The sequence below is a fragment of the Protopterus annectens genome, chromosome 8.part0, assembly GCF_019279795.1.
Source record: "Protopterus annectens isolate FY-2018-M chromosome 8.part0, PAN1.0, whole genome shotgun sequence".
In the NCBI taxonomy this organism is placed as follows: domain Eukaryota; kingdom Metazoa; phylum Chordata; order Ceratodontiformes; family Protopteridae; genus Protopterus; species Protopterus annectens.
The window spans coordinates 946,992,158-947,016,812 of record NC_056741.1 but is presented as its reverse complement, the minus strand read 5'-3'; the positions used below and the strand labels follow the sequence as shown (position 1 = coordinate 947,016,812).

Below are 24,655 nucleotides of genomic sequence, written 5' to 3'. Positions count from 1 at the left end.
AAAAATTCACCCATTCTATACTATGTTTATTTTTTAAAACTCTCACCAGTAATGAATTATCATTGTCCTTCAAGCTTTTTAATACTTTATACAAGTGTAAAGAGGCTGCATACAATATTGGAAACCACCTTCTTTTTTCTACATACAAAATTACCCTTTTTACTGGATGTAATCTAGATTTCCAAATAAATGTGAAAATAGTACTATGAAATACCTTCTCAAAAGTCAGTTGAATACTAAATACATTTGCTAAATATGCAATTCTAGAAAGTAAAATCAAATTAATCAAATATATTTTCTAAAAGATAACCTAAAGGTCTTTTAAAACATACATGTGTTTTTCATGACCTATAATTTTTTTTCCCATATAGCTTTTGTCTTTCCCTTCTTCCAAAACTTCCAAAACCTAAAGAAACTTGTGGTTGATTCCAAATACGTGACAAACTATTTTAATTCAGTAGTGGTGCCATCCCAGGACAAATAAGACCTATTTCCTGAATGCATATGCTGATTCTAACACTCAAAATGTTGTATACCTTGCTAATTGTCAACAGTGTACTGCATATTATGTAGGTAAAACTAATTTCAAGCTTAAAGATAGGATTTTTAAACATTTATCTGATATAAGGTTAGGAAAAGAGCAGAATGCATTACATAAACACATAATATTGCATAAAGATAATGCGTTTGCATTTATGGTCATCTGTATTGTAAATAAACGCTTACGAATGGGGGACCTAAAAAATTAAACTGAGTGTAGGGAGATGCAATGGATTCTCAGAGTGGGAGCCGATAAAACCCCAGGTTTGAATGACGTGGTCCCTTTAAAACCAGCTGTAGTAAAAAGGAGGGTAAATTATTGATTCTGATTGGATATGATGTGTTATAAATGATACAATGTATTTTAGTGAGTTTATCATCTGATGAAGGGATTTACCCGAAAGCACTTATGACATTGTTTTACTTGCTGTTTTAATTAAAGTGTATCCATTTTATCCTCAGCGTGGTGGTGACTGCCTTACTTTTTGATCTGATTCTATTTGTACACTCCTTACCTTTTTCTCCATGTCTGTAGACTCAGTTTCTTGATTCTGTTTTATTAATGTTTCTACCATCTACTTCTACTACTTTAAATGTACATTCCAAACCTAAGTGTCCTGCATTTTTACATTTATAACATTTTACTTCACAGTTTCTTGTATCATGTCCTGTCTTTCCACAAGCAAAACATTTTGTTTTTTCACAAATATTAATAAAATGATCAGCTTTCCCACACAAATAAACATGTCTTTGGTTGGCCCAAATATTTTACCATACCTTTGTCCCCTTCCACATTTATAATACCAGGGATGTGTACAGTATTATCATTTTTAGTTTTCAAAACACCATTGTACTCCCATGCACCCGTTCACAAACCTCTGTTGTCATAAACATTAACAATATCTATCACATCTTTACATAAACTTATTAAATGTCTTTTTAAAGTCACCTTTTCAACCTCAGAGCTGAACTGAATGTTAATTTTCTTTTTAGTCTCTCTATGAAGTGCTTTAAATACATAAGAGTTCCATGGGACACAGTCTTTCTTTTTGTCATACTCTCCTGAAAAGTTTTCCATTACTGGACCAGTCTCGAAAATAATACTACAAAATGTCTCTTTATTTATATGAATAAATGCCCTTACCTCATATGCTTAAACTCCTAAAGGCATTATTATTTCATCCCATACCTTATATCTGTCCAATTCACCTTCTTTTTTTTCAGTTTGTATCTTAAAAAGCTTTATCTTCCCATATTTGCTACTTTCTTTCTCCTTCCTTTTTCACTCTTGTCATTACCATTTCGGCATATGGCTTTCCGTTATTGACTTGTACATCCTCTCTCTGTATCTTCTCCATTAAATCTCCCCACAAAACATCATTACTTCTTTAGGTTCACTGGCATTCATTAACTACATGAGCAAACCATCCTGCACCCCTCGCAATTGAAGGGTTATAACAGCAGATTCCTGTGTTGACTCTTTATCTTTGAAGAGATTTGCTGAAATAAGTCCTCTGAATCCATCCCGATTGTTAACAATTTTTCCTCTCCATTAATCTCGATCTGAGAAAGCTCAGATACTTTCTCAACTTTACTATAGTTGTGATCACCTTCTCACAAAGTCTTGCCTGCCTTTGTATTACCATTTTTCTCTTCCACCTCCTGGCAATCCTCTTTATCAACAAAAAAACTTTTACGTCAGCGACTACTTCCATAGCTTTATCACTATGCTCTGAAAACTCTGTCATTTTTTATTTCTCCTCCTAGCCTCTCTGAGCCACCTCAATTCTCAGACTGGAAACTAGCAGTATTTTATTATGAGCTAAACCTCGCCACAACAATAAATAGAACATGCTGGAGGGATAGATTCCTGTCACAGAGACTCCCCATGCTTTGAAACAAAATTCCTAACTACATTAGGCAGAGCCCCTCACTAACATTCTTCAAGAGAAACCTTGACGAGTGAATGGGTAACAGAAAATACACCCCGGGATCACTTCATTGGCTCTTCTTGACAGAGGCTCAGTTAATTAATCAATGGGGCAGCGAAAGCTGACACACTCTGGCTAGGCTTATAAATGCCCTCGGGCAGATAGCCTAGTACCTACCTATGAACCTATGTGACACTGCCTTCCAGTCATGTAAAGCTATTCTTCTATTGCCATCTTAGCTGCAACGTTCCTGACTCAATCTGATCAAATACCAGTTAGTGACCATGTCTCTCTTTATTGTGAGACTTCTACATAAATTTGTGTGCATGTTCTGTTTTCTTCCTTGTCCTCTTCTCATAAGGGAATAGGTCAGGATATTCATTTTGGCATATTAGTGCAGAGTAACCATTGTCAGCTATCAAGCATAATGCGAAGACTCTGACTTTGCTCTGCTTGGTGCCTGGATTATGTTCTTGGTACTGTACCACCCTTTATTGTAGCCAACCAGTTCATTAATTTACTGCTCCTGTAAATGTCAGATTGTTTGATGACCTCAGTGTGGCAAAATGTGGATGGTTTGATTTTTTTCTCACAGTTCTTTATTCAATAATGGATTCATTTTTTAGTGTCCAAGGTTTATAGTATCAACCTCTAAGGCAGGATCAACTTAAAATAAAACGTGATTTCCATTCTGGTCATAATTGTTTTTTTCCAAGCATTGTCTTCCCTCATGCACACACAGGTACCCCTGGTGTCTGAGGGGGTTGATGAGTGCCAGTTTGGGAGCAAGATTCACCTGGTTGTCCCTACACTCATCCTCATGCATGCTCTTTTTTTTTTTATTTTGTGGAACTAAGTACTCTGCTTGGGTACTCTTGAAACTATAGTCAGTGCCAAAAATTGGATTTTTTTTTCTTCTAATTTTGGTGTAGTCTTGGCTTTTGGGTCTGTCAACTACTGTGGCATTGTGGAACATAGATGCTTTGTCTTCAGATCAGAGTGGGAGGTGGCAAGTCTGCTTGGGTCAAGAGGAGGTCTTTGTCTGGTTTACACAGCAGGGTGAGGATTATGGCACTATTGTGAGCAGTGGCCCTCTCCTTGGTACCACTTATGAACACCATATTTCCATTCAGCTGGTAATGTGGGATTGTTAGTGATTGTGTTGATTAGATGAGGTGCTTGTTTAATAGGGAAGAGTGACCTTTTTATCTCTGCTGCTGGTTACAGCCTAGAAATTCATATCAAAGCAGTATAGACTCTGGACCATAGTTTGTTGCTTTAGGTTTCCTGTCCTTCCTTCATATAGGTTGTCTGCCTGCTGGTCTTACTAATGTGTACTGTCTTTAGGTAACCTTTCAGCAACTTCCTGCCCAAATATTTGAATAAGGGTTCCATGTTTTTCATATTTTTCCACTGGGTAAGGAGGGTGGCACATGGCAGAATTTTATCCCTAAGGCCTCTAAGTCCTTAGAGGATCTATGCATCTTCACTGTTTTTCCATTTTTCAGGCTGCCATACTTAAGTGACTGGTGCTGTCCTACTCTTTCAGTGTGATGTGAGTTCCACTCTTAATTACTTTATTGTAAGGTAGAATTGGAATTCACCAGGTTCAGTCTAACAGTCACTAGGCGTAAACATTTTGAATAAAAGGAAGAATGAAAACCTTCTATTTGGGATTCAGGAGCATGTCAGTCTATCATTGTCTGTTTCAGTAAATGCTGGTAAACCAAGGTCCACTTGCTGAAATGGGGGGGGGGGGGATTCCTGCAGTGGTTGCAGATAGTGGTTTCACCGAGTTGGTTTCAGGTTATTGGTATTTGCTGAAATGGTTGTCAGCAGCTTATTATGATTCTTGGGATTCCTACACCTGGACTGTAACCTTTTAGCTCTTTATATGCATATGGCACTTTCCTGTACTTATGGCTATGGGGCTGTCTTACTGATGTCATCTGCTGCCTTTTTTTTTTTTTTTGCATCTTTCTATATATAGGTACTGTATTTGCAAATAGCAGCTACTCCTCTATTCAGTCCCTATAGCCATTGCCTATCAGTATGTCAGAACTCTGGTCTCAGTCCTTTGCTACTGCTTCATTAGGATTTCTGGTGACATCTTATAAGATTCCTTTCTTCTCTGGCCCACATTAGGATTTTCTCTTCCCTTGGAGAATTTTCTTTGTCAAGAGCGCCATTTCATTTGGGTTTCTTATTTAAAGGCCTCTTCTCTGAAGCCTTTTTTCACCTTGCTTTTCTGTCCATTATTCCTGAGATTAAATAGGTTAGTTTAGGTTACTTTGCTAACTTTTCTGTTTTGACAGCCCTCTCTAACACTGCTGTATTCTGAGAGGCATCTTCTTTTTCACTGGATATTTGAAGTTAAGGACTCAAAATCCATGTAAAGAGCATGGCTTACTGTTGGATTCCTTCACTATGTTCACATGAGGAAGAATTTATGGAACAATTAATTTTTTTTTTTTTTGTTCTAAGTTTTGTTTGTCTTTCGGCTTTTCCCGGTTAGGGGTCGCCACAGCAGAACTCCGATCCGCTAATGATTGGCAGTAGGTTTGTACGGTGCAGAGTTGCCAGCTCGACGCCCAACCTTCAACGAAGGCATGCCCATTCACGCATGTCTTTTGGAACGCCACTTGACCGCCGGGAGGACATGCAGACTCCACACAGAAGGCACTCCCCACACACCAGCCAAGAATCGAACGGGAGAATCTCTTGCTATGAGGCAACAACACTGCCGCTGCACCACCGCGGAGCAGTTTTCAAATAATGTTATGTTGTGCTACGGGGACTATGACAGGTGTTAGCAAAGCCCTCTAAACTATTCTGTACTGAAGCTGTCCCAGCATCTGAGAGCTGCTGTAATTCCTTCCTGAATTAAATCACTTTGATCTTTGTGACACTTTTACATATTCTTGCAGGTTAAATGGAGCTGTGAAGCACAGGGCTTTTCCTTGTAGTCTTTCTGCTGTGTGGTGTTTTATTCCAGGCAGCCCTCCAGTCATTGGGATGGAGGACTTGTGTTATTTTCTGCAGCAGAACTGTGTGGTATTGGATGAGAAAATCCCTATCACCACCATCAAGCTGTACCCAAGAGCCTGCTCAATTCTTTTGATTTCAAAAGCCTTTTGACTCATCTTTTTTTCCTGGAGTCAAGAAAATTGGCAAGTGTGGTGGTGTTATTTAATGCAGGAAGTCAGGATTTTTGAATTAATGCTACTCCTTCTCTATTCATATGCCCATGATTTTGCAAGAGCTGGCACACAAGAGGTCTGTGTGATTGGTGTATGCCTGTTTTTTGTGAGAAGTGTCCTACTAGTGGTCTTGCCTTTTGAAATTGAGTGCCTTGGGTGGTCTTTTGTTTCCAGTGGAGAAGCTAGCTGGAGTTTGCATTCCAGATATTCTCTTCCCAGCCTTCCTCTCAGAGCAAGAGACTGTGAGAGAGACAAGCAGCTGTTGCCTTGTCATTTTTTTTTCTGTCTCTGTCTCTCTCTCTCTCTGTCTCTCTGTCTCTCTCTCTCTCTCTCTCTCTCTCTCTCTCTCCAGCTCTTCCAGCAACTGAGCTGTGTAATTGAACTTGGACTAACTATGTCTTAGGGTTTTATCCGTCAATGCTAGTGGATTTGGTAGATAAAATTATGGGAATTCACCTTAATGATGGACCTCCAAGTAGTGTTCTAGTTGCAGGAATTAATAATATACCCACCTTCCCACTGCTATTTGTCTAAATTATTTTGCTTGTATACTTCATTCGGTCTGTACTAGTGAGGAAGGAAAGACTGGTGTTTTAATGGAAATGAGTGAGAAATTAGCAGTCTGGGGGAAAATTCTGCACCAAGTATCCCTAATGCCTCTGTATTGAACCTTTTAATTCTTGTAGCCAGAATTATACTGTTAGAAATGGTGGTCAATACCTATAACTTTCATGTAAGACATGAAAGAACAAAAGAGAGACAACTGCAAGGAAGCTGCTGCACTAATGTAGGCTGTTTAAGCCTTTTGTATTCTGCCATCTTGTTTGTATTGTCATGGAGCATGATATGAGGGAACCCAAAGTCTTGCCTCACAGAAAACGTACCATATATACATTCTTCATTTATGAACTCCCAAGAAGCCTCTTCTGTGGGAAAGATTTCTAACATAATGAGAACTAACGCAGATTGCGTAGAGAAGTACTGTCCTAAGAAATGTTTATGCCAATACTTAATGTTAAGGGAGACCTGAAGCTCTGCATATGACAAATGGTTAGACTTTTGTTTTAAGATACTGTCTTTATAGCTTGGAAATATTGTGACTCAGCCTTTTCACTTTTAAAGTAGCTCCTTCTTGAATTTCTTTTTCCTTAAAGAAAAAAATTGAGGTTTTAGTTAATTTCACTGCCCAGCACAAAATGAATGTGTTTTTGTCGTAGTTTCTCATTCCCTAGACACGGAATTCAGAACCTTTTATAGTTTGGGGAACAGAATATACACAGGTTTTATTACTTTTTTTAGCCACCATAAAGTTCTCAAATGGACTGTAAATGCCCTATTTGATGGAGGAGTCCTGTTTGGAAGGAGCTTGTAAAAAATTGGTGTGGATCCTTAGAAAAGGATTGCGTCTCATACTTATTGGCTGAAGGGTGAGGCATTGATCTGTGCTGATGGCAACTGAGTTTTGTGGATGAGTAGAGGTAGTGAAAAGGATAAGTGGGCGAAGACCTGTTCTTTTGTTGGAGCAAGCTGTGGGAATTACTCTAGCACTGGTGTACACTTGACTGCAGGGGCTCTGAAGTTCACAAGTCAGGTGGACTGGTGTCAGACCCAATAGTTTCAAAGAGATTTTGAATGGTGAACATGGGTTGATGATGATGCACCCTAAAAGCCATCCACATCTGAGTTTTGCTAGTAGGTCTTTCAAGCATTAAGCCCAATTTGAGAAAACAGAGTAGCTGTCTCTTTCATTTAGCTTGGATTAAAACATGCTAGGAACAGTTAAGGGGTTTGAAAATGCAGTCATTTGGCCAGTCTGGTGAGATCTTGAAGTACCATTTTGCAGACTTAGAAAGGCAGAAATATGGCACCATAGTGTCCTTGTCAGACCCACCCACCAGCTCCCCTCAAATGGGCGTAAACCAGGGAGTCTTGAGCATCTGGTCTTTCTGTACGTTGACTGGAAAATGGGACTGTGTAGCAAGTTTGCAGAATTGTTTCAGGTCTGGTAAAACACATCAGACCGATGGGGCTTGCATGGCATCGGGCCAGGCCATGCTTTAGAGGTAAAAGGTGGGTCATCATAAGTCCCTGACCTGTCAGGATCCTGATTTAGTAAGTAGGACAGCAGCAAACCCAACAGTGTTGCATAAAATGTTGATAAAAACAGGATTGGGCTTTCATTCTAACATGTCATCTTGTTAGTCACGAGTATTAAAGAGTTTGTCTGAGTGCTTTTAACAAAAATGCCTTAATCTTCAGACTCACAGTGATGGTCGTATTTATTTGTTTATTAACTTTTATTATTAGATGAAGTCTGGATGTGCTCCTGTGTATGTATTTAGAATCCTGCTGGCACACAGAGCTGCTCACAAGTTGCCAGATATACTTACAGTTTGCTTTGGGTCTCAAATCTGCAGTGCAGGATTTTTTGCTGTGATATTTATTTAATGTTTGTCTCTTTTCCCTTGACTTCATTCAGTAGTCTTTTTTTCCAGCACAATGATTTCACCTGGATAAGGTTTAAATTGTTAGATCCTTGTCTTACTGTCACAGAATTGCATTCACAGTAGAAGTACTGTGGTATAGAAGAATATTGCTATGATGAACTCACTAACTGAATGTTGGACTCTCTCCTGATTATTTGATTGCATGAATTACACTTCATGAATTCATTTGCTGTGGAAGTAGAGTTATGGATCATCCAGATGAATAACTGGGGAAAAGCTGATATTTTCATATTCAGAATTAGTATCTCCCCAGGTGCATAAAACTGGAACACAGAGGTCATGTGGTACTTTTATTGAACCAGTACAGGTTTTACAGGTGCTTGAATTTTTGGAATAGCAGCAATCTGCTGGAAGTTGATTCTTTTTAATGGACTAAAGGTTCTACAGTTACCCAAGCTTTCATTCTAACAGGAGATGTCCTTCTGTATCACTGTTGCAGTATTCATTACATTAGGGATCCGCTGCCAAGGGTGGCCTGACATCCATCCAGTATACCAAAGCCTTTAGGTTGCTTTAAGGTATGCCGAACGTCACACATATGCTCCTTGCATAGCATAGGGCATAAAGGTGACGTCTAGACATGCCAACCTTAGAACATTTTTTCCTCTAGTCTGAATGCCATCTCTGATCATTGGTCTGATCACCGAAGTCATTGCTGGTGTACCTAGCTGTTCATATAAGTGCCCCATTGTTTTTTTTTTTCTGCTCATCTTCTTTTTGATTTTCATATTTGAGTTGTTGTGGGGTTTCATGTCATCCAGGAAGGGTAAATGCCAGTGTGGGAGATAGATTCCTCATAAAGACCATCACGAGCAGTGCTTGTTTTGCTTAGGTGCTTCTCATGATCATACATCTTGTACTATTTGTCAGGCTTTTGTTCCAAAGACCTTATGTAGTCATCTTTCTTCCCCCTCTATCTCAAAAACCAGCATCTAAAATTCTTAGTGAAAGATGCGATGGAGGGTACTGCACAGCCTGATGGTCAGCTGTCTTTGAAGAAGAAGACCAAAAAAGTCAGGTCAGATTCTTTGGCTGTGCATCCTATATCAGACATTTCTCTCAAGGCTGATTTAAGCCCAGAGGTTCACCCAGTTCCTGGGTTGGATTCTTGTGACGTGACCAGCTTGGAAGCAGACATGCATCCGACTGCTTGCAAATCCTCTGAGGCCTCGCAGACATCCATTTTGGATGTTCAGGGAGAACCAAGGCTGATTATCACTGAAGGGCCTAATGAGTTCCTCAGATACCAGTGAGGGAGGAAGTCCCAACTACGATTATTGAGTGAAGGCTGATGTTGGAGCCTTCTACATTTCATAAGGCAGACATCCCCTTAAAAAATAAGCAAAAGACAAAACATGTTTCTTCTGTTCCTAAGGACTCTCAAAGTGAACGGCAGAATTTTACACAGGGCTTAATCAATGCTCTTATGGCCTTGAAGCCTCCTCAAGGGGTCTCTGTCCCACCTCCTCCTTAGTCATCTTCCCCTCTCAAGAGATCTAGGGATCAGGTTTCTTCTCAGAAAGATGATGATTCAGATGAGGAATCCTTGGCCTATTCTACCCAGATTCTTTCCCCTCTGGAGTATGGTTCTGAAGAAGAGGAGTCTACTAGTCCTGAATCTCCTTTTGAGGAGATTTCTTTTGAGGATACCATTGCCAGGATGATGGAGTTCTTTAAAAGGGATTGTTCCTAAGAAACCAGAATGGTTTTATAAAGTGCCTGATGAATACAAATTTCTTTACAAGTGCCCTTTGCTGACCCTTTTGTGGTTTCTGTGGTATCCAACAAGCCGTCTAAATTACTGCCTACTACCAAGCTTCTTCTTTCTGATAAGGACAGCAGGACTATGGAAAGGCTGGATAAGAAGGTTTATACTTCAGCCAACCTAGCCTTTCAGGCTGTTAATTATCAGATTCATATGACCAGATCTGTTGTGGCTCTCCTTTCTTAGGCTTGCCAGGTTATTTCTGACCTTCCTGATTCTGAGGGTAAGACTTCAGCCTTGTCTCTGTTAGGGGCTTCTTCGCAGGTAGCTCACCATTCCATTAAATGTAGTTATGATGCAGCAGATGCTTCTTCTAGGGCTGCTGCTTCTGGCTCTGTGTTGAGATCTTCCTGGTTTTGGCTTCATCCTCTGCCTGATCATATTAAGGCATGGATGCTCCTCTTGATAATAAGTGTTTGTTTGGTGCTGCTGCAGCTGATTTGTTCAAGTCTTTGCAGGAGAAAGGCAAGGAGTTACAGGATATGAAACATATTTTTGTTTCAGCAGTGCATAAATTCCAGAGAAGCTATCCTACTAAACCAGCTTTTGTTAGAAGGCAGTCTTGTCCTCCTCCTAAAGGTAAGAAGGGTGGTAGGAGGGTTCCCACTTCTTAGTCCACACAGACCCCCTCCTGCTCAGAAGCCTTCCTTTCCTGATAAACCAGGTGCCATATAACTATAAGATTCATCCAGCCTCTTTTCTCTTTCTCTGTCTCTTTCTGTCTGATTAAGCATTACCCACAATTCTTGGGTCCTTTCCATCACTCGCCAAGGGTATTTTTATGGTTTGGAAATCTGTTTCCCCCTTCATGGGCATTCCACAGCTACCTAAAGAACAGTTAAACTTTCTTCCAGAGCTGCTTCAGGATCTGTTGATTTGGAGCTATTCAAGAGTTTCCAGCTGCTCAAAGGGGAAAGGGGGTTTATTCAAGAATGGTTTTGGTCCTCAGGAAAAAGGGCATTGGAGACCCATTCTGGATCTTTCTCATCTCAATACTTTTCTGAAGGTTCCTTCCTTTTGAATGTTATCCCTTCAGACTTTTTCTTTTGCTGCTTCCTCAGGCTTTTATGGTTTCCCTGGATCTCAAGGATGCTTACCTCCATATCCATAGTCATTCCCTTTTCAGGAAATTTTTACATTTCTGTGTTGCTTCCAAGCATTTCCACTTCTCTGCTTTGCCCTTTGCTTCTGTAGTGTCCCAAGGGTATTCCCCAACTGCCTATCTCTTGTGATTGCTTCTGTGCAGATTCAGGGGATCAAAGTATTTCCTTACTTGGATGACCTCCTTTTCCAGGCATCCTCTCCAGAGATCCTCATATGAAATCTTAATTTTGCCATTTCCCTTCTGCAAAGCCTGAGGTTCACAAGAAATTTAAAAAGTCTTTTTTGACTCCTTCTCAGGGCCATGTTTTTCTGGGGTGCAGGATTCAGACGGTACCTATGCTGGCATCTCTGCCTTCTGCCAAGGTCTTGACACTCATTTCTTTCTTTCAAACTCCTCTTCCTCTAGCCTCTGTCACAGACAGGGAGTTTTTGAGAACTCTGGGGTTCATGGCTTCCACCATCCCTATGCTCCATCTGGCCAAATTCCACATGAGGAAGTTTCACTGGTTTCTGAAGTCAGTTTGGTTTCAACATGCGCACCCCCTAGACTTTGTAGTTCCACCTCTTCCTTGTCTCAAGAAGGAACTTCTCTGGCAGATTCAGCAGTTGTCTTGAAACCTAGGGCTTCCCTTTCATCCCCCTCTTCCTTCTCAGGAGCTGTTTACAGATGCCTCAGACGTGGCACAGGAAACAGCTTTTGGCTCTCTAAAGATGCACGAGGTATGGTCACCTCTTCAACAAAAAGAGCACACCAATGTCAAAGAGATGATAGCTCTTCTGCTGGTACTTCAGGCTTTTCATCCTCTTTTCTCCCCAGGACCTCTCAAGGTGTTTACAGACAATACCATAGTGATGGGTATGTAAACAAACAGGGGGATCAAGATCTTATCTTCTTTGATGGCTGGCACTCCTGGTGTGGGATCTTGCTGTCCAGTTTCAAGTAACTCTTCAGGCAGTTTTCATTCCCTCAGGTCAAAACATTGTGGGAGATACTCTGAGCAGGTCATTAACTAAATCCCATGAATGGATGCTTCACAGGGATGTGTTTCTGTACATTGTCCACCAGGGGATACACCCAGAGTTCCAGGTCCTCTGATCTGGAAGATGGGCTCTCTATCTTTTTCTTTGAAGGGGATGTTTTTTTATGCTTTCCCTCCCCTTCTCCTCATTGCAAAGGTCCTGTTCAGAATTCAACAGGATACTCCAAAAATCTTGTTGATGACTCCCTTTTGGCTGAAACAGCATTGGTTCCCTCTTCTGCATTTAGCCAAGGGCAGTCATCACAAGTTAACTCACAGGGTGGACCTACTCAGACAAGACAAGGCATCTCTCATCCATCCCCACCCGTCCACTGTTCAGCTGACACTATGGGTTACAAGACTTCAATTCCACATAGACACCTTTTTTTTGAGGACGTGCTTAGGGTCTTGCAGGCCAACAAAGCCAATACTAGGAAATCCTACTTATCCAAATGGAAGAGGTTTTCTGTTTGATGTCTTTCTCGTAACCTCGATCCACTTTCAGTGGATGTTGCTTTGGTTCTCTCTTATCTGTGTGGCTTTCTCACTGCTGGGTTGGCCTATTATTCTAAGGCTCACTTGTCAGCTGTTTCTGCTTGTCTGCTTTTATCTCCTCCTTTAGCTTCTAGATTTGAGGCTAAACAATCCCTAAAAGGTGTCCTTCATATTAGGCCTCCCAGGAAGCCTGTTCCTCCTCCCTGGGATCTTAATTTTGTTTGGGAAAATTTGACCCAGGCACCTTTTGAGCCTGCAGCTTTGGCTTCCTTGCAGCATTGCTCTTGGAAGACTGTACTTTTTTTAGCCCTTACTTCAGCCAGACAGCTGTCTGAGCTTCAAGCCCTTATGGGTTGTCCTCCTGTTTGGTGTTTCATAAGGACAGGGTGTCCTTACATACTAATTTTATGCCCAAGTTGGTCAATGAGTTGTCCCTTAATCAATCTATTAATTTGCCCACTTTTTTCTCCGTCTCTGCAATCTGCCAGTGAGGGGGTGCTGCACACTTTGGTTGTGCACAGACAACTCAGATTTTATTTGGATAAGACTAAGTCTGTTAGTAAATCTGATCAGCTGTTTATCTATTTTCATCCTAGGTCCCTAGGTTTAGCTGTATCCAAGCAAACTATGTCTTCTTGGATCTCTAAAGCTATTTCCTTTTGTTATTGTTTTTATAGTAATAGGCTTCCTTTTTCTGTTAAGGCTCATTCTACTAGAGCTGTGGCTTCTTCTGGTGCTTTTTTCAAGGGGTTGGATGCTACCTCTATTCTTGAGGCAACTGCCTGGACTTTTCTGCATACATTTACCAAGCACTACAATTTGGATGGAATTTCCAGAGCTAGAGCTGATTTTGCTAGGGCCATCCTTCAAGGCCTCCTAGAGGGCTCTACTGGTCCTTCCTCCTCCCAAGTTTCTTCCTGATCTTTAGCACTCTCCTTAATGTAAAGAATACTTCAACAGTGGTATGGAAGGACATAGTACAGTTGTGTAAAATCTTACCATAATGGTAGATGTTCTTCTCTTCACTGTTACAGTATTCCCTCCGCCCCTGGTCCTTTTCTCTTCTGAATGTACTGATTACCTCTCCTTTCCTTGGACTGGCGTTCCTTCTGGGGATCTCAGTTCTGAGGTTGGTATGTCTGGACATCACTTTTATGTCCTCCACTACATGAGGAGCATAAGTGTGATGATCGGCGTACCTTAAAGCAACCTAATGGCTTTGATATACTGGCCGGATGTTGGGCCAACCTTGGTAGCAGATCCCTAATGTAATGAATACTGCTACAGTGAAGAGAAGGAATATATCGTTATTGTAAGACTTTACACAATTGTGCTTTCTTCACCAGGACAGCTGCAAGTATATGTCCAAAGACCTTCTTTGTGATCAGCTTTGATTTTCAGTGCTTTATCTTTACTACTCATTATTTTTGCTAGAGTCTTTAAAATAGAATTCCATTGCACTTACAGAAAATGTTCACATTTCCATACATTCTCTTGTTCTAAAATAAAATAATTAATGCAGATTTTTTTTCTGTCTTCCACTGACCATCAGTGTCCCCCTGGTCCCCCGTTTTGGTCCATTAGTTTCCTTTTTGGCTGCTAGAGATGGGGGTTGGGCTGCACTGGGCAGAAACTGTCATGCTGTGGATTGGCTGTGTTTTCTGCTTAAGAGTCCGTGTATGCCAGTTCCAGGTTCTTTCTTTGTGCGGACTTACTTAAAGCACTGTGAGGCAAATGTCCCCTTCTCCATGGTAATATATTTATCTAGGAGCCACATCTGGGACACACTGAGGTTATGCTCTGTCTCCATTGTGACACATCACCTCCCAGTATTATACTATGGCCTGGAGTGCACTACCATGATCTTCAGTATCACCACAAGCAAGAAGCTAGTTGACAACCTTCTCCATCCATCCTTCCTGAGGAATGAGAGATGTCATAGCCTCTTCACTCCTTCCCTATCATTGCATTCTTCAGTGCAAGGGATCCTGCTAAAAACCCAGTTACTTGGGTTCCCCAAAGACACAACTCAGGCTTCATTATTTTAATATTCCTTTCCTGTTGAATACTTTATTGAATTTCTGAAGTTTTTGTACATTTTATTTTCATTCTACCTGAGAAAGAGTTTTCCTGTATTTCACCAACTCCAGGATCATGTTTACTGCCCTTTAAATTATTGTGTGCCTTTTCAGAACTGACAGGAAAAATGTACAGGTTAGGATTGCAGTATATCTAGCCATTTTTTAACTGCTTATCTTGGTGAGAGTCACAGTGATAGCAAACTGAGTGGGGCAGACTGTGCTTCCTTGTCCCCAGCAATAGTCTGTAGCTTATCCTATGAGGGATCCCCAGAAATTCCCAGGCAGGCTGAGAGAGAAAATCTTGTCTTCATATCCTGGGACTGCCCAAGGACCTCTTCCAAGTGGGTTGTGCCTGAGACTCCTCCCTATGAAAAGAGCTCCTGTGACATTCTTGCACCTAGCACCTGTAAACACAGAAGAGCAGTTGGCTGTCATTTGATTCCCAGATTACTGACCACCTCACTTTGTTACAGGGAGTGAGCTCAGCTACCCACCCTAAACACCTCATTTCTGTTGATTGTATCCACAGTGTCATCCTTTCACCCAATGTCCAGAGTTTATGACCATAGATGGAAATGGCAAAAATAGACTGACTAGTAACTAGCTTATTCTGTATTTCAGTTTTTGCTACACAAACACAATTCTGCACAATGCATGCAGAACTGCTTCCATGTACCTATCTGCTGTTCATCTCTCAATCCCCTGTACCTTCACTTGCATTCAAAACAACAGCGTACCAAAATTCCTCTACCTGTGGTAGGTCCTTTCTCCTCAAATGCAGAGAGCAGTCCACTCTTTTTTACACTGTTACCATCACCCCTGATTTAGAGGTACTAATTTTCATCCCATTCACTTCACATTCAGTATTACCATTTTGTAGAGCATGCTAGAGAGTGATCATTTGAGGCAAACAGTTAATTTGTAACAGTGGATGCTCATTCATGACATGGCTGCATCTTAATGTCCTTTCCATGAAAATCAGAAAAAGGAGAGGAGACAGAATGCACTGTTGGAGTCCCTTGCTTGCCTTGAATGTACACAACTTAATTAGAATGCAGACACATTTCTTACTTTTCAAACAGAGGTTTTGAACAGCACTCAGCAGTGGTACTGGGATACCTAATACTGATCTGTTGTATTACTTCCTAAAGACAGTCTGGGTTCTCAAAGTTGGCAAAAGCAGATAGATATGCCATGGCAAAGTCCCTGACCCTTTTAGTTTTTGTATTGACTGTTAGCAACAATCTCCTGTTTCCCTGTTTAAAAAAAGAGGCTACTACCTCCAGTCTGCCAATCCAGAAGTACTGTTCCAGCCTTCCACCCCACATGAAAAAGGTGGGTTAGCCATGACACCCCACTAGTGTCTGACTCCTTCAGCATTTTCAAATGGATCTCATCCACTCCCGCAGCCTTGTCTTAGCACAATTCTTTTATTTGCTGCAGTGAGCCTTTCTAGCAGTATAGATATAGTTTTGTCATTTGCTTCAGGCAATTTCTCCACAAAGGAGTGCATGTATAGTGGCTTCATGTGTTCTTGTTGGTGTTCTTGACAGGTCTTGACATGTCTCCTGATTAAGTTTAGCATTTTCTCACCCTCTTTGAGAACAGCCTAGGCATTATCTTGCCTCCCCTTGCCAGCATCTTTTTCAGGTAGTCAGAAATTCTTTCAACATGGTATTGCTAGTCATTCACCCAGGCCTTTATGTTGGTTACTGCTGCTGCCTTCATGACTTTTCTTCTATACCTGTCAGTCTGATCTGGAGATCTTCACCCTTCCACTGTTCTTGCCCAGTAGGCTTCTTTCTTTAACCTGATTGTTTACATCACTGCTGGTGGCTACTGTTGGGTCCAAGAGTTGACTGCCATTTGGCTACACCTCCGTGCTACTGCCTTGTCTACTAAGGACTTGGAACAAGGTCCATTCAGACTTCATGTCCCCAATCTCTTTAGGTGTACAGGAAAAACTTTTCTGTGGGTGATTGACTGTTGAACTCATACTGCACCGAATAATTAGCTAGGAGTTTCCAGAATACCTTCAGTACACACTTGAGCTTTTCATGTCTGTTTACCCACTTCATCAGCCTTCTGATCCAGCTTGCCACCAAGTAGTGATCATTTGACAACTCTACATCTGTTTTGAGCTAGGGATCCAGAAGGTATGGTGACATGACTACAGAGTTGATCATTTGATCTCTGTCTCAGGGTGTTCTGGTACCAAGTGCCACTTGAAGATCATGTCTAAAGGGGCGAAATGACCTTCATATTTTTTTTTATAAAAGTGTTTTTGAGCATCTCTATGCATGTGAACAGCTTTTCATGCAAAAAATAAAGGTCGTTTCACTCCAGTTTACAAATAAAATTACTTTAAAAATTAATATTAGTTGGTGGGAAGGAGCTGGTTACACCACTTTGGGTTCCAGCACTAATTTTGCTGGATTAGGTTAGGTAAGTATTTATGTATTAAGTTATATAATTGCCAGACTGTTAAATTAAAAGTTTGGTTAAAAAAACTAGGGTAGCTTTTTGCCAGACTGTTAATTTAACAGTTTGGCAGTTACATAACTGGGTCTAAATTAGCTTGCTGAAATGGTATTCTGGTGAACACCTATTCATCAACCCCTAATCAGTGAAAATTGTGTCAGCAATTCACTGAATTTATTAAAGGCAATGAAATAGTTGCCCTAAGCACAACTGACCAAATTTTAGTTGACTCAAACCGGACTTCGCCCCCAACATCCCCCTAACTATTTTTACCAATTCCGAGATCACACTACAGTGGAGAAAAGGGCAAAGTTCTGTAGTTGTCCATTGAGCTTCGGGCAACAATTTAGTTGCCCTTAGTGAATTCAGCGAATCGCTGAAGCGATTTTCGCTGATTAGGGGTCACTGAATTGGTGTTCACCAGAATACCATTTTGCCGACTTAATATAGACCCACATAACTTAATTCACAATTACTTACTGTACTAATCTACCGTACTTAGGGATGGAACCCAAAGTGACGTAACTGCCTCCTTCACACCCACTAACATTAATGCCATAAACATGGCTGTGTAAATTTAGACGTCTAACTTCAGAACCAGTTTCAAAATAATTTTATCTGTAAAACTGAGCAAAGCAACCTTTGGGGTTTTCTTTGCACAAAAAATTGTTTGCATGCATTCTTGTGCGTGCAAACACTTTTTTTTTAATAAAAACGAAAGGTTGTTTCACCTTTTTAGTCTTGATCTTTAAGTATCTTTGTGTTCAAGTATGATACTTAATTCAGAAGTTTTCCCAGGGAGCTACCCTGTTTTTTAAAATACTGAAAACTTTCAGTGGTAGCCAAAGTAGACTGGCAGCTGTTTATATGTAACTGATATATAGTTATTTGTGTGTGTGTGTGTGTGTGTGTGTGTGTGTGTGTGTGTGTGTGTGTGTGTGTGTGTGTGTGTCTAGCTTGTATAACTTCATATGAGCTGTAACAGATGAGTGTTGTATAGGTTTTAGAGCAGCAGCATTATTTTTAAAATAGAGAAGCTTTTATAATATAGTTGCACATGGGAGTTTAAGTTAAAGAAGCATTTCTTATAAACACATTCTGTATTTTGCTGTGATGCTCGTTTGTGGCAAATGGTTCTACACTTTTCCAGCTTGAGGATCAGCAGTTTTTGTTACATGGAACCATGCAGGATTTTATAACACAAAAACATATAGTAAATTTTCCTTACTGTATTTTTAAACACTCTTGAAGCAACTAACCTTGTCTATAATTAACCATTTAAATTGCTGTACTAAAAGTAATCTTAAAGAAGGTAGGTATGAGAGAGCTCTTTACAGAGTCCTGAAAGTACCTGCTAGTTTCTACAGAATATTATGGGTTATATAGCTGTATGCAGCAGCAGCTGTGCCTCAAAGTGGGTATGTACTGAGAGTCTTAAGAGATGGTTCATATACTTGCAGAACTTGGTAACCATGAATGGCAGAATATCCATGATTCCATGGTTCTCATCTTTTTTTTTTTAAAACACTTTTATTGGATTTTGACATGTGACATGGCACATTTACATTTCTATAAAAGTAATCAAACTGTATTAACAAGTTAAAATTAACATTATGCTTCACATATATTGCTATACATCATATAACCTAAACAACATTACATAAATTATTCAAATCCTGCACCCTTTTGTTTTTATTAAACCATCACTTATGCCATATGCAATCATACATTTATATAAATGAAAGCAAACCACACCGACACAATCCTAGTTACAAGTATTTTACATCACAAACCATACTGACACACTCCCAGTTGCAAATATTATACATCACTTATAATCTGCCCAATCATTTTCAGTCAAACATTACATATCTCATTTAAGCCCTGCCTTCTTTTAAACCTCATTCCTTCCCTGTATGTATTGTTCGCACAATTCCCATTTTCCTATGTAGTTTGCTCATGCCCTTTTCTAAAGATCTCAATTTATCTTGTACTAGAAAAATGCAGGTTATATTTCCAAGTGATAATATAATAAGGCTGCATGTTTTATGACATTATTTATAGTTTGTAGTGCTAATCATTGTTTAGCAGCTGTGTTTCACTTACTACAACTGAGATTAGTTTAACAGAACATAAAGCCAATGTTATGTTCTTTCCATGTTTAGTAATGTCCAGCAGTTGCACTCTTCCCAAATATAACATACTAGTTTATTAATGTAGTTTTAAAATCTGGCTTGGAACTGCATGCTGTTGAACTTCTTTAAAGTAGAGGAAAATAGAACAAAACACTGTCCTATTACAGTATCACTGTCTTCCTTGCTGACCACAATCAGTTTGTTAATATGCTTAAGAAATGTGTTATAGAAATTTACCTTGAGAATGAAGACTGAGAAGTGAATTTCTTGAATCCATTTCTCAAACACATTAATTTATGATCACCAACCTGGTCCTACTTGTTTGTAATACATTGAGCTTTTAGCTTCTTTAGTATACTATATTGTATATTTAGTATACTATATTGTATATTCAGTATACTATATTGTATAGAGATAGTACAATACAGTAGGAGCACAGAGTCTGTTACAGCTTTGAGAGCTGTAACAGAGCACTGTCACACAGACAGCAGGTGGAAATGAAACAGCTTTCTTATCAAAAGCAGCTTTAAAACAGACATTTCAGTGTGCCATTTGTGTGTATGGCAGCTTGAAATGCCTCTTTCAAAATACCTTTGATATTGCTCCTCAGCTTGCATACCTGCATACAAATATTTCAGGCATGGGCAATAATTCCCTTATAGCCTCTAACCTGCCACTATACAAAAACAGTCCTTCCCATAATGTGTCCAAGTTGTTCTTAAAAAATATCTAAACTAGTGCTTGCTTTAAGATAATTTGGAAGGCTTTCCATGCTTCAGCTGCACTCTGAGAACCATCTGTCATTCCTATATAATTTCTAACAGAAGTTGTTTGATGGTTCTTTGTTACTCTTTGATAACCCCAAACATTTCCAGAAGTGTTTGTCTCTTCATGCCTTATATACTTAAATAAGATCTTCTCTTAAATAGCTATACCAAACAATTAGAAGTTCAGATATTTAATCTGTCATAATAACTTAAACTTTACATCCATGGATGGTTTATTTCCATTGTACTTTTTCTAATTTATTCATGCTAGTATCTTATAAGGTTTACATATTATTATTTTGTATTCTAGTCTGGGTCTAACGTGACTTACATTTCTGATCTCTCAGATATTATAAATCATTTCATATAGCCTGTAGTTGTATGACTATCATTAGCCAATCTGTTGATAGACACAGTTGTAAGTTTTCTGATTGTATCTGTATACCCAGGTCCATAAGTAAATCCACAGTTTAAATCACTATATGCTGTTTTAAATATTCACTCTTTATTTGATGTCTGCTGTATCTCATATGCTTAGTTTTTGATGTATTTATCAGCATATTATTCTTCTGTGCCCAAATTATGTTCTTTTGCAAATATGCCCTGTCTGAAACACATAACCAGCTTACCCATTTTCAAGTTATCTGCGTACAGATTGTAGAACATCTCATATGAAACGCTACATCTGAAAGATACAACCTAAACAAGTATGGACCTAGGACAGGACCCCACTAGATAAAATTGGTCATAACCTAGAATTTCCCTTGTCCAATTGCTGTATGATACTTGCTGTGTCCCATTTGTAATCCATGTAGCTATCCATCTTCTCAAGACTGCATTAATACCTAGCTGTTCTAATCTATTTGTCAGTGCTTTGCGTATGACCCTATTAAAGGCTGAAGTAAAGTCTATGTAAATTATATCACAGCACAAGTTTTCATTTATAACTATTATATTATTATAGAACATCATGTTTCAGGTGGTTAAAGATCTATTTTGAGCATTTGCATGATTATATATGGTTTCAAGGCCCAACCTTTCCAATTCTGACAGTAATTTATCCAAAATAACCTTTCCATTATTTTTTCACTGCAAGAAAGTAAAGTTATAGTTCTGTATAATTCTGGAGTCTTCTTATTCTCCTTGCCCTTAAAGATGGTTTTGACAAGTGCACATCCCCAATCTTGGGGAATCTCCTCGTACTTAAATGACCTAGTGAATAACAGATGTAATAGCACTGTGAGTTTATGCTGACGTGTTCTCAGGTCATCATTACTAATTTCATCTTCCCCTTTGCTTTGTTTGGGTCCAGTTTGCATATCATTTGGGTGTTTTAGCACAAAAACGCATTTACAATAAGCAGCACAGATAAAACAAAGTCAAAGTCTCAGGTGGGCAGCCTGATATACAAAAGCTCACCTTCTGGAAGTTTCAAGGCACATCTGTGGAACCATCATCATCCCCTGAGTGGCTGAGCACAAGGCCCTAGTAGTGCTGTATGGTACCACTAACTCTGAGGCAAGAAGGACCCAAATACTGCAAAGGCAAAAAACAGCAACACTAGGACCTTGTACATAATCCTGAATCGAACTGATAGCCAGTGTCATCCATGCAGAACAAGAGTAATGTGACATGCCAGTTAGCAACCGGGCTGCAGCATTCTGTACTAGCTGTAGGCAGTCAAGCTTGGTGTTGGGAAGTACTAGGTAAAGAGCATTGCAGTAATATAACTGTGAAGAGACCAAGGCATGAACTACTGTAGAAAGATCAGCTTGTGGTTAGTGTTTTGTTTTGGATATAGTTTGAAGGTGGAAACATGAAGATATGACAACTGCTGACACTTGGTTCCATAGTGTTAGCCTATGATGGAGAACAACACAAAAATTACACACTCCTTATTCCTTCATAACAAAATAAAGTTCGGAATAAAGGGAAGGCACAAGTCTTTTACAGCAGGATGAACTTCCATAGCCTCTGTTTTGGAAGTGTTCAGTTTCAGCTAAATGAATGCCTTTGAGATAGATGGCAAGGGAATGCATACACACTCAACCCATATCATTCTGTATGACAGAGGGGTAGATGTGGGTGTTGGCATAACTGTGCTATATGCCAGTGCTGTCTTTCTAATAAGATATGTGAAGTTGTTCAATCTCGCCGTTCATTCTTAACTGATGGGTTTGGAGCCGATTCCTTGTCTCCGGTGCAGCCACATGCAAAGCTCAAGGTCTTCCAGTAGCTCGAGGCCATGCCCCTATCCCAGGATGCACTGTAAATTATCTCAGATCTAGTTTGCCGCGTCATCTGATCGGAGGATCCAGTGAAAGCTTGGGCCAGTAAACTTTAAAAATTTTCTATTTCGTAGCTTTATTATATAGCATAGTAGTTTTTTGATATAGGTAGTTAGATAGTTAGCTGTTATAGCTTCCTTGCAGTTCCCCTTCCCATGTGTTTATAATATTTACACTTAAATATTTGGCCTCGTTGTTTTGGCCAAGTTAACTTTGGGCAGTGTGCGTGTGTTTAGATAGCATATTCAATAGTAGTTATAGTTATAAGAGAGGAAAAACTGGACACAGCCACCACGATGTGTATAAAACCAAAATTATTTAATGATAAAGGATAAAATATATAAAATGAGTGCTTTCACATGCTACACAGGCATGCTTCTTCAGATTTAACATACTCGATCTCAAGCAACAGTTAAATATCAGCAGCACAACTAGATAATTGAATAATTAATTAGGCGGAGCAAACATCCACCTAACAGTATTCTTAAAACAAACCAAACCTAACTGAAAAAATAATAAAATGATCACACATATATATAAAACAAATGAAACAATAGTATTCGACAACAAAACCATATATATGAAATACACATGAAACGTTACAACATAAGACTCCAAGAAAAGTTTCATGTGTATTTCATATATATGGTTTTGTTGTCGAATATGCTTGAGATCGAGTATGTTAAATCTGAAGAAGCATGCCTGTGTAGCATGTGAAAGCACTCATTTTATATATTTTATCCTTTATCATTAAATAATTTTGGTTTTATACACATCGTGGTGGCTGTGTCCAGTTTTTCCTCTCTGAATATTCCTCTCTTTTGGGACTTACACCTTTGGACGGTAGCAGCACTTTGTTTTTTTATCTTTTTTATCTTAGTTATAGTTATAGTTAGAATTTAATTATTATAAGAATTTTGGATACTTTTATCTAAGGCTCGTCTGTGTGTGTGTTTAGAGCCTATTACTTTTCATAATAATATTGGATCTTGCATGTGTTTAAATTAGTACCATGGTGGATGATACGGACAAACATCCCAAGTCTGGTTTTAGAAAAATGTCCAGACTGTAATCAAAAAATGTCAGTCACTGATGGACATGTTACCTGTGTATATTGTTTGGGGGCTGTCCACTTACAAGAATTTTGTGCTGTCTTCCATTCCTTTTTGTCTAGGGTTCTGCTGGAGAGAAAAAGGAAATTAATGGATAGGGGTTTGATTAAACACCCTTTTCAAGAGGCATTGAGTGACCAGGATGTTGCTAGCAAATCTTCTAAGTCCTCCAAGTCATCTGTCGAATCTAAGGACTCCAAACATTCAAAAAAATCTGATGAGTCTGCGACATCGGCTCCACAGGTTTTGAGATGACTGTCTTTTCTTTTTGGAGCCAGCCCACAGCCTTGCAGCTGGCATCCAAAGTGCCTCAGTCACCATTACTCCAGTCGGCACCATCTGTTCATTCATCTAGGTCGTCTGTCAGCCTTTCAGATTTGGATATGGATCGATTGGTGCAGAAGCTTCTACAGGCACCAGGTCTTGTTGTCGGCTCAGACTGAAGCGACTTCGGAGCCAAAGACCACTACTCCTGCTTTGGCTGCTCCTCCTCCGAGCCATACTGGTCCTTCAGAGCCTGGAGAATCAGACCTGTTGATCGTGGAGCCTTTGCTGTCGAAGCCTTTTCCAGTGTCCTTGGCTCCATCCACTCTGACATGCTCGGCACCAATCAGGGATTCTAGGAGACGACACTCTCCAGTCGGATCCGGAGAGGATAATCAAAATGACTTATCAATGTTGACTCTCTCTCTCTCAGGGCTTTGGCTCGGATGAGCTTGGCTCCTACCTCTGGCTCGGAGTCCACTGCCTCAGTGCGGGAGGGTTTGACGCTTTCCTCGGATCCGTTGACTCCTTCCCATCGGAGCAGTGGTGCCTTCGATTCCATGAGGCGAGCTTTGTCTCCCAAGACATCCTCTACTTCAGGCCTTGCTTCTTCGTCCCCTAAAGCACCTGTGTCTGCTTCTGCTTCCATGATCCAAACTAAGCGTAGAGACCCAGAGCCCCAGGTAGCCCCACAGGGTGGCCCTTGCTCTTCTGAGACCTCTCCAGAAGCCCTCACTGAGGAGTCTCCTAGGAAGAGATTGTGCAAGAGGAGACACTTGGACTCCCCACAGGCGTCTTTAACATCTGATACTGACTTGGATGAGACAGAAGGGTCCCCACGGTCCCCCTCTGAGGATATCTCGTTTGCTGAGATACTTGAGATCCTTAGGTAGAGGGGTGATTAGCAGTCCAAAAACCCTACTGAGGATGAGTCAGTTCTCCTGAAGGCTTTCGGGTCTCAACCCT

At 40.0% G+C, this 24,655-nt stretch overlaps 1 protein-coding gene across 6 annotated transcripts in view; it reads left to right on the top strand.

Annotated features, from left to right (window-relative positions):
* The window catches only part of LOC122809174 (phosphatidylinositol 4-kinase beta-like), an 845,265-nt gene that overhangs the window by 406,297 nt on the left and 414,313 nt on the right, over positions 1–24,655 (top strand). The window lies entirely within an intron of this gene.